The following is a 9,995-nucleotide window of genomic DNA, read 5'->3' as shown; positions in this document are numbered from 1 at the left end:
GGAACAGAAAAGAAACCAATTGAACTACTATTTGATTGATTATTAAAAAAAAAACTATTATCCGTAATATTTTCTCATTTTTACTTTAAAAGTAAATAATTTTACTTAAAAAGTCAATAAAAAATTATTGATTTTGTTTTCTCCTATATATTCAGTTCTTCTGGAATCTGTTATAAATAGAATAATCAGCCAGCTATTCTTAAATTTCCCTTATAAATTATATAATACTAAGCGAAGCATCTGTGTATTATACATAGACCCTGGGAATTTTTTTGAAGATATCTCTCAGCTCTAGTGTTGATTTCAAAACTGAGAATGTTTTGTGTTGGGTACAATACCATATAAAATGAGAGAAACAGAGAGAGAGATCTGCTACATAATTCTTTTGAGTCAATTTTCAGTATTGTCATAGCTCTAAGATTCTGTGGTTTTCTATATATATTCCAATAATATACATATATAACAACAAGGAAGGTTATATTTTTGTCTCCTATTTGTTTGGTCTCTAAGTCCCTAAGTCTCTACATTCATAGGTTATTTCAGTCTATTAAGTGCACAATGGCATGTACAGCTAAAGCAGTAGATTAGAATGTTTTATTGCTAGGAAAGGCTGACTCTGCACTGTGGGAAACGGGAAGCTGATCCTCTATTTTCTACAGCAGATGTGAGAAGTTGTCTACCTATTGGGTCCAGACAAAAGGCTCCAGAGTTAGGAGCATGCATTGTTTTTTCTGAGGGTCAGCACTGATTCCTATGTAACCACTAAGTGGTTCATAAATGACTGTAACTCCAGCTTTTAGGGCTTTGACACATTATCTGGTCTCTGGGCACTGCACACACACACACACACACACACACACACACACACACACACACTACTCACAAATGAAATGAATCCTAAAAACTAAAACCTTTTTTTTTTTTCAAAAAGGAAAGTTTTTGGAAGCATAGTAATATGAAGTTTTATAAAATGAAATGTTCTCATTGATGACTAGTGGAATAAAAGCAAGCATCTTTGTCTGATAGGGGTTACATTTTTCACTGTTTTCTGTTAAGCAAGAATTTAAGCATATGGCTTCATAATGCCATTTTCATTCCAATCATGCTGCCCAATATCCAAGCTTTCAGATTTCCCCCCTAGGAATAGGCTCTTTTATATTCATATGTTTACTCTGCACCATGTGGTGATCATGTACCATGCATCTCCTCATTAACAAAATTCATTTTGAAGCTACTACATAGTAATCCAATATTAAAACCCCAGATGAGCAGACTGAACAACAAAATACAGAATGTTCAAAAAGCAATAGGTGGGAGCCATATAGGTAAGTGGGCATAGATGCTTCACCCCTTAAACACATATAGAGATGGAAGTAGAGAACTAATTTCACAAAACGGCTCTCTGACTTCTGCACATGTTCTGTGGCACACTGATACCCTCCTACATGTACATCACACAAATACAAAACACAGATGATAATGATAGGAGAGAATCTGTGTTGATAAATAAAATAATCCTCCAGAATATGTCACAAAAACTGTTGGGAGCCGACTTTTAGCAGAAAGCGGCTATCAGCTTTGCAGCCATCTTGAGCCATATACCCTGACATGAGACTTGGATTACAATAGCCTACAACAGCTGAGCACACTCTGATAACATCTTGCTTTAGATACCCAGGACTTTCCTTGGGTGTGTGAGATTAAAGGTGTGTGAGTTTAAAGGTGTGTGACTTAAGAGTGTGACTTAGAGATCAGATTTAGAGACAAGACCTAAGGGCATGATTAAAGGTGTGACCAAAAGGCATGGCTTAGAAGTGAGACATATAAAGGTGAGAGGCAGACAGAAGAGAGAGAGAGAGAATCAGACACTTTAGAGAGAACAATTTGGAGTAACAGAGATTCAGACACTAGGAGTAGGAGTAGACATTAGACACTTGGAAGAGAACAAGAGGAGTACAACTAGGAAGTAGAAGGAGTACAACTAGGAACTAGGAACTAGGAACACAAGACTTGGGACTTGGACTAGGAAGAGAGACTGAAGAATAAACAGGATTGAATCTGTCTGGTCTCCATTGTTCGAGTCCATCCTCACTCTCTCTCTTGCTGAACCCTGACCCGCGAACCGGAGTGGCAGCTTGGGCCGGGATACAGTGGCCCCCAAGTGCTGAGTGGACAGGGCCTCAACATTTTAGGGTGCCCAAAGTGGGCCAGCCTATGCCCCAACATTTTTGGTGCCTGAACAGGGACTAGTGCACTTCTCAACATTTTTGGCGCCCGAACGTGTGCTAGTGTGGTTCTCAACAAAAAACAAAATGATGGAAGAAAGAAACATGGAAAAAGAAATGATAAAATTATAGGAGAGGATTGAGTGGTCTAGAGGAAATATTTGAAGAAGCATAGATGAATCTCTTTTTCCTCCATATAATCAAGAAAATATATGAAACATTTTTTCGCTCTTGATGAGTAATAAAGTAATTGATCCTTATGTTAATTTATCCTGCACCCTTCAGGAGAAAAACAATGAAAATCCTTGAGCATAGTGAGTCTAATTTTCAGATTTGGGAAGTTTATTATCCCTGTTTTAGTAGTATAGAATAACACCTGCCTGCTCATATCAAAATGGTCTCAGACTCTGCCAGCCAGGAATGGGAAAGGGGTAGCACACAGCTTATAGCCACAGTAAAGCTACCTTACAAGAAGTGCCAGGAAGCCTTATGCACAGCCTGTTTTCTTCACCAGTCATGAAGCATGAAAATCTCCACAAAGCTTATGCTTCCTTTGCTGATCTATGACATTTGTGCTTGCTGGGTCCCTGGTAACTGCCTTATAGAACAAGTCTGTATTGACAGTTTCCTATTTCTAGAAGTCTAACTTGAAGGTGGTAACTTCCCACTTTCTCCTGTTTATTTATAATATATAGCAAAGTTTTATTTTAAAACATGCTGTACATTTGCAAAAGTTACCTAAGGTACAGAGAAAAAAATCAAGTCTTATAAAATTTAAAACCATTTAAATCACAGAGAACTTATTTAGAGACAAAAGTAGAACTAACAGAAAATTTATACACCATAAAAGATAACTGGAATGATTCATGTATTTAAAATTTTTGAGAAACCATTTTAAACAAACCATCATACATCAGAGTTAGCATTTAGAATTGTTTTTCGAAACATGCAAATGGATATATCACATAATGTGATTGCATTTATCCCATTAATCTCTCTTTCCCCCTTCCTCCTACTTCTGGTACTGTTGACTTCCAAAAACAATTCCTTATATCTTTATGATACATTCACATGTACATTTATATATATATATGATATTTGTTCATATATATATTGAACATATATATTGATATTTGTTCATACCAGTCAGGTTTATTTCACTTAACTCTATGATCTTCAGTTCCTTCATATTCCTTAAAATAACATAATTTTATTCTTGATAAGTAAATAAAGAACTACCTTGTGCTTGTGTGAAGGTGTTAAGCACAATAATGTTCATGGGTGCCAATGACCATACTTGTGAATGAAGGCCACAAGAGGATGTCAAATATTTATTACTTTAATTTCTTATTTATTTTGAGACAGGGTTTGTCACTGGACCTGTAGCTGTGCTCATAGTCAGTGATCCTCCTGTCTTCACTCTACTGTGCTGGAATCACAGGTAAACATATAGGCCCAGTTTACTGTATGATATTGGAAATTTGGAGTCTGGTTCTCTTGTTAGTTTGTCAAATATTCTTACTATTGAAGCACATAGTTTGTTCTTTAAAAAATCTATCATCAATATATCTATTTGTCTATCTATCTATCTATCTATCTATCTATCTACCTATCATCTATCTATCTATCCATTTATCCACCAATCTATATATTTTTCATGGTATGTGTGTTTGTCTATGGCAGCTTACCTGTATCACATGAGTGGAAGCCTATGAAAGTCAGAAGAAAGCACAGCATTGGATTTCCTGGAATTGAATTTACTGGAGATTTTATATCACTATGCTAGTTTGGGAAGCAAAGCATAAGTCCTCTACAAGATGAAGAAGCACATTTAATTAGTGATACGTCTTTCTAGCCTCCGTAGCCAATATTTTCTCTCCAGATGATATAGGGGTACTATACTTTGACAAAGTGAGATTTCTGTTGATCTGTTACATATCAGACCAGAAGCTCCAACTTCAATTCACTCTTGGGAAGGCTTTTGTCTTATGCTGAGTATAGAACTTTCATTTTTTTAAAAGTTGTCTCTGCCTTAACCCTATATCTTACCAGTACACTATACAGTTTAGATTCTACCCTATATCATACCAGAAGATTATATAGCTGAGGCTTTACTCCATGCCACATCAGCAAACTATGCAGTTTAATATATGTACCTGTGTCAGTGATGTATGACAAGCATTTTCCTGGGGAGTCACATCACATACATGTACAGATAGTAATCTCAGGACAGATCAAATGTACAAATACAATCAAAGACCATTTTGGAATAGTAATGAATGTTATTGGGGTTACTTACAGCAGTATAGGTGAGGGGTTACTTACAGCAACAGAAATGACTCAAAGACAGTTGTTGGGGACCGCACTAGCCCCAAGTTGGGGCGGCCAAAATAAATGTTGCAGCCCAGGCAAAATGTTGAGGCCCGGGCCGACCCACGTTTGGGCGGCCACTGTATCCCGGCCCAAGCTGCCGCTCCGGTCTTCAGGTCGGGGGTTCAGCAAGAGTGAGGGTGATGGCAGATTCTACCTAATGTCTGAGATTCGTCTCTGATGATCCCTCTATAGTCTCTGATCTCCGTCTATATATTCTCTGATCTCTGGTTCTGTCTTCTATAGTCTGACTAATGTCTTCTATCATCTCAATTCTGATCTGTTCTGTCTCTGCCTTTTATATGTCTCACTTCTAAGCCACGCCTCTAAGTTACACCTTTAATCATGCCCTTAGGTCTTGTCTCTAACTCTGATCTCTATACTTCTAAGTCATACTCTTAAGTCACACACCTTTAATCACACACACCTTTAATCTCACACACCTTTAATCTCAAGGTATCTAAACCATGATTATCGGAGTGTTCTCAGCTGTTGTAGGCTATTGTAATTTAAATCTCATGTCAGGGTATATGGCTCAAGATGGCTGCAAAGCTGATAGCCGCTTTCTGCTAAAAGTCGGCCCCCAACAGACAGTTACATAATTACGTCTTTTCCAGGCATATGTGACATCTCAGAAAAGCTGGGAAACTTGGAATACATGGCAGAGCCTACAGGAAGCTCAACAGATTGGAGAATAGCCTTTCCAGTTGACTCTGGTTTAAACCTCTTCCAGGAATTTTGAATGGTTTCTGTTTATTCTAGGATGCTGAATTGGTCTCAGAGTCTCTTTTGCAGCTAGGCTTCTCTGAGGATAACTCTCAGCAGTTGCTATTGCTTGCTCTGGAAAGGAGTAGCCTAGTGAATCTGGTCAGTTTTAGGAAGTACCTGAAGATCTTGTGTTTTAATCTCATAGAAAACTGTTACACAACAGAGGGGTAGTTTGGCTGCCAACATCATACAACCTAGAATCACCAAGGAAGAGAGTCTCAAAGAGTGATTATATACAATGAGTTAGACTGTGGGCATGTCTGTAGGGAATTGGCTTAAGCTAATTGATGTGAGAGGAGGGTGGCACAATCCTCTACACATGGGTTCCTGAAATGTGTAAGACTGAATTCCAGCTGATCACAAACAAAAACCAAGTAAAAATGTATAGCTCTATTTCTCTCTGCTCTGTATTTTGAAAATGCTCTGAGAATCTGTTTGAATCTCCTGCCTTAACTTTCTGACAATGATAGACTATGTATGATATGGAAATATGAGGTAGAATAAACTCTCCTTAGTTGCTTTTTGTAAAAGTAATACCTCTATTAGAGATATATAAAACAGGATTACAATATTAAATTAAGTAATTATATTACTTACTTTTTAAACTTTTTATTTATATTGAAAATATATTTGTCTCTCGTATAATACATGCTGACCACATTTTCTACCCCCTCTACACTTCCCAGCTTTAGCTCATCTTCTCTCTCTCCCCATTCACTACTTCTTCATTTTCTCTTCATATCTTCAAGAGACAACATCAAGACACCACAAAACTAGGTATAGAAAGACGAGACGAAAAACTCACACTGAAACAGTACAAGACATCCCAGTAGGCAGAACAGAGTCCCAATCACAGGCAAAAGAGTCAGAGATACACCCACCCCTGCCTTTCGGAGTCCCCCCAAAATGTAAGCTAACAGCCATAACACAAGCAAAGAACTTGTACAGACACATGAGGAACTTCTGCTTAGCCAGTAGGTCTCTGTGAACCCATCAGAGCCTTAATTAATTAATTCAATGGTCATGTTCTCCTTCTTCTTTGACTTAAAATGTCTGTTCTTCCCCTCTTATGCAGTGTTCTCTGATCTCAGGAAAGAGTCCTGATGGAAACCTCTAATTTAAACTCTCTCTCTCTGCATAATGTCTGGCTGTTGATTTCTGCACACATTCCCATCTGATGCCAGAGGAAGGCTCTTTGATGGTGACTGGATACTACATTGTTCTAGAAGTATAGCAGAATGTAATTAGAAATAATTTAATAAAATCCTCAGGCAAATGGATGCAGCCAGAAAAATCATCCTGAGTGAAGTAATTCAGAACCAGAAAGACAAATATGTTATGTAAACACCCACTTACAAATGGATTTTAATTATTAAGTAAATTATAATCAAGCTACAATGCACAGAAACAGAGAGATTACATAAAGATAGAAACAGATAACTCTACATATGGCCACCAAAATGTTCATAGATAAATATTTCTGAGATCATTTTTTATGAAAGTTAATACTAGCATAGTGCCAACTCTGCTGAGTATCTCCTCTGAACTAATGAGCCACGGAATGTTATACTAAGAAAAAAGAATGAAGTAAACACTTAAACACAAGTTTGTGGATCAGAAGTGCAAACTCATCAGTATAAAAAAAACAAGACTAAATTGCATGCACATAGTGTGACTCAATGAATGAAGCTTTTTATAGTAAGCAAAATTAGCTTATGTTGTTTTGAGTACATTTATACACTAGAATGCAAAATTAGAGTAATAAACTAGCAACCTATTTTATCTCCAGAGAGTGTTCTTCTATAATCTTTCTATTAGTTAAAGGTAGTATCAGTTCAAATAATCTGTCTCCATGGTATGAAACTCCAGTACTTGGCTTTCTAAAACTCTGGAGGTCTTCTTAGTCTATGCCTTTAACTGTCTTCTAGATACTGGCTAGAAGTATATCAGATAAGATACTTGTAGGAAACAAGAACTTTTTTGTCTCTCAGGCTGCACACAGCGGGTAGAGACAGTGGGGTGGAAGAAGGGTGGACAGTAGCTGGCTAGCTAGACTTGACAGAACTTTTGAGATGTAGGTTCATAAAGATACCTTACCTCCTGAAAGTGAGCTGAGAGAGATGAAGAACACAACTCTATATCAACTATATGACTTCACATTTATGTATAAAGATGTGCTCCTGAAAAATATCATATGCAATACATGCATGCACACTCAAATTAAATACAAAATAAGTCACCAACTATCATCTCATTGACAGCTTCCCAAAGTCACTTCTGTGGATGCTTTGTGGTTGTATTCTATAAGAGACAGGTCTGAATATTACTCCTAGATCACTTCTCAATATATTTTACACTGTTTATACTCAAATTAATCCTGTGTCTCTTAAAGACACTGCATTTTTATTATCTCTCCAAAATATTCATCACTTTCTCTCTTATCTCTGTATTGGCTTGAGACAGCTGGTAGCACTGTCAATATTTATGGTGATTTTAAGTCACGGTCCTCCACTTCCATTAATACAATGATTACTTTCAACTGGTAATCTGCACCACTCTGAACTGTGCATTTATTTACATATATTATTTCATGCTTCACTAGCTTTCTTGAAGGATTGAAAATTCTAATTCCTAAAAAAATTATTATTATTTATACCTCATCCTGGGGTGGTTCTTGATCTTTCCATAAGCCATTGTGTGTATGTGTGTGTTGGAAAAAAAATATAAGGCTGGGGATCCCAGGGTTCCTCCCGCCATGCTGTGGGTACTTGGCTGGGAACGCTCTGGGTTCCTCCAGCTGGAAGTTGGGTTCGGCTGTTCATTAACTAAAAGCTTCTCCCTGGCTCCTCATGGTTCCTCATGGCGGCGCAGCCCCAACACACAAGGAAGCCCTTGGGTTTCCAAAACTGGTTTATTCACATGGCAGATGGTGGATGGATCTGGATGCATATCCTCATAAACCCAGGATTGACCTGAGTTAAAAAGGGAGAGGAGAAGGGGGGAGGGGCTGGGGAAGAATGTTTAATGGCTCCACCTCTGACCTTCAGGTACCTCATTAGTATGTAAATCTCTCTAGGGCCTGTTCGTGCCCTCCACCTGTGCAATGGAGATTAGACCTCCTGTTAGGCCCAACATGTGTGTGACTGTATGTCTGTCTCTGTGTGATTGTGTGTATGTCTCTCTCTCTTTCTCTTTCTCTTTTCCTCTTTTTCTTTCTCGTGTGTGTGTGTGTGTGTGTGTGTGTGTGTGTTTATCTACTACTAAAAAAGTTCCTTAGCTTTTTTCTTGGCTAAATAGTTTTCATGATTTGTGCATAAACTTATCTTGCTTAACATGAAATATATCCTCAATAGAATCTTATCTATTTCTAACTGTTCACTTTAGCCATTTAAAATTTTGTAAATATCTTCCTTCTTTGTTCCGCGTGCCTCCCGTGTCCACTTCGCCCATGGAAGAGAGACATGAGAGGCGGTGTTCTGGTGGTTACCACAGCTAGGCTTTATTCGTATAAGCAGAAGCGGAAAGGACCGAAAGACTGGAAGAGGCACAGCTTAAATACACCCTAGAGTGACGTGTTCACTTCTGATTGGCTGTTCACTCATTACCCATAATACTCCCTGGGATGGGCAGCGACTTTGGCGAGCTTTCTGCCTTTTTCACCTGCGCAGTCAGTTGTTTACTAGTGGGAGGACAGGATGCCCGTGCCATCTTGTGATGGCGGATGTATCACCGCATGTATCACGGCTAACCGCGGCTTCCTACATCTCCCCCTGTTTAAATTATTAATATGGAACAGCCTTTTGCCTATCAAGCGCAGCACCAATCAAGATTCGAACTCAAGCCCGATCAAGCAAACTCCTTCTTGGGGGAATAAGCGATCAAGAGCTTATAGCCCGAAGGTTCTCCCTTACCCTACCAGGTGCAATGGAAACAAGTCCTCTGGGTACAAGGGCTAAGGGGATGTAAAGAGGAATTGACACCCATCCCTGTGCAATGGAGTATAGTTCCCAGGAGTGCAAGGGCTGTCAACCTACTATTCAGGTACCACAGCTATTTAGGCAAGGGCTGGCTGGACTTAGACCTCTCATCGACCCAGGGCAATGGTGTCCCGCGCTACCTCCTGCCAGCAGGAAAGACGCGGTACACGCAGGATCCTTCTGCAGTAAAGCTTTAATGCATCTTGAGAGGGAGAGCATAAGCTTACAAGTGAAGAGGACCCCGAGGGGCGAAATCCCAGCCCTTATATAGGAAACTGCTCCCCGCCTAGGACGTGGCACCCAATGGTTGGCTGCAGCCCGTTGGCCGATCCTGCATCACAGGTGAGGCAGAGCACAAGGAATGGAACGACACCCCAGCACATGTGCAAACCACTTGTTTGCCAGTTGGAACAACAGATGTCAGCGCCATCTTGTAATGGCGAATGTGAGGGTGGCTCCTCACATCTCCCCCTTTCTCTTTTAATTAGCAGGCAATAGACCACCCAATGTTGAGTGTGGAGATAGAGGTCAAATCCCCAGTAAGCAAGTTAGAGAAGGGCAAGATCACCCTATCGCGTGCTACGGGCAACACCCCAGCGATGTGCAAGGGCTGATCTAGCCTACAGACCTCTCTGTGCTGTTTTTCCTGGAGGAA

Source organism: Arvicanthis niloticus, chromosome 10 (assembly GCF_011762505.2).
Source record: "Arvicanthis niloticus isolate mArvNil1 chromosome 10, mArvNil1.pat.X, whole genome shotgun sequence".
In the NCBI taxonomy this organism is placed as follows: Eukaryota; Metazoa; Chordata; class Mammalia; order Rodentia; family Muridae; genus Arvicanthis; species Arvicanthis niloticus.
Note: the sequence above shows the minus strand (reverse complement) of the source record.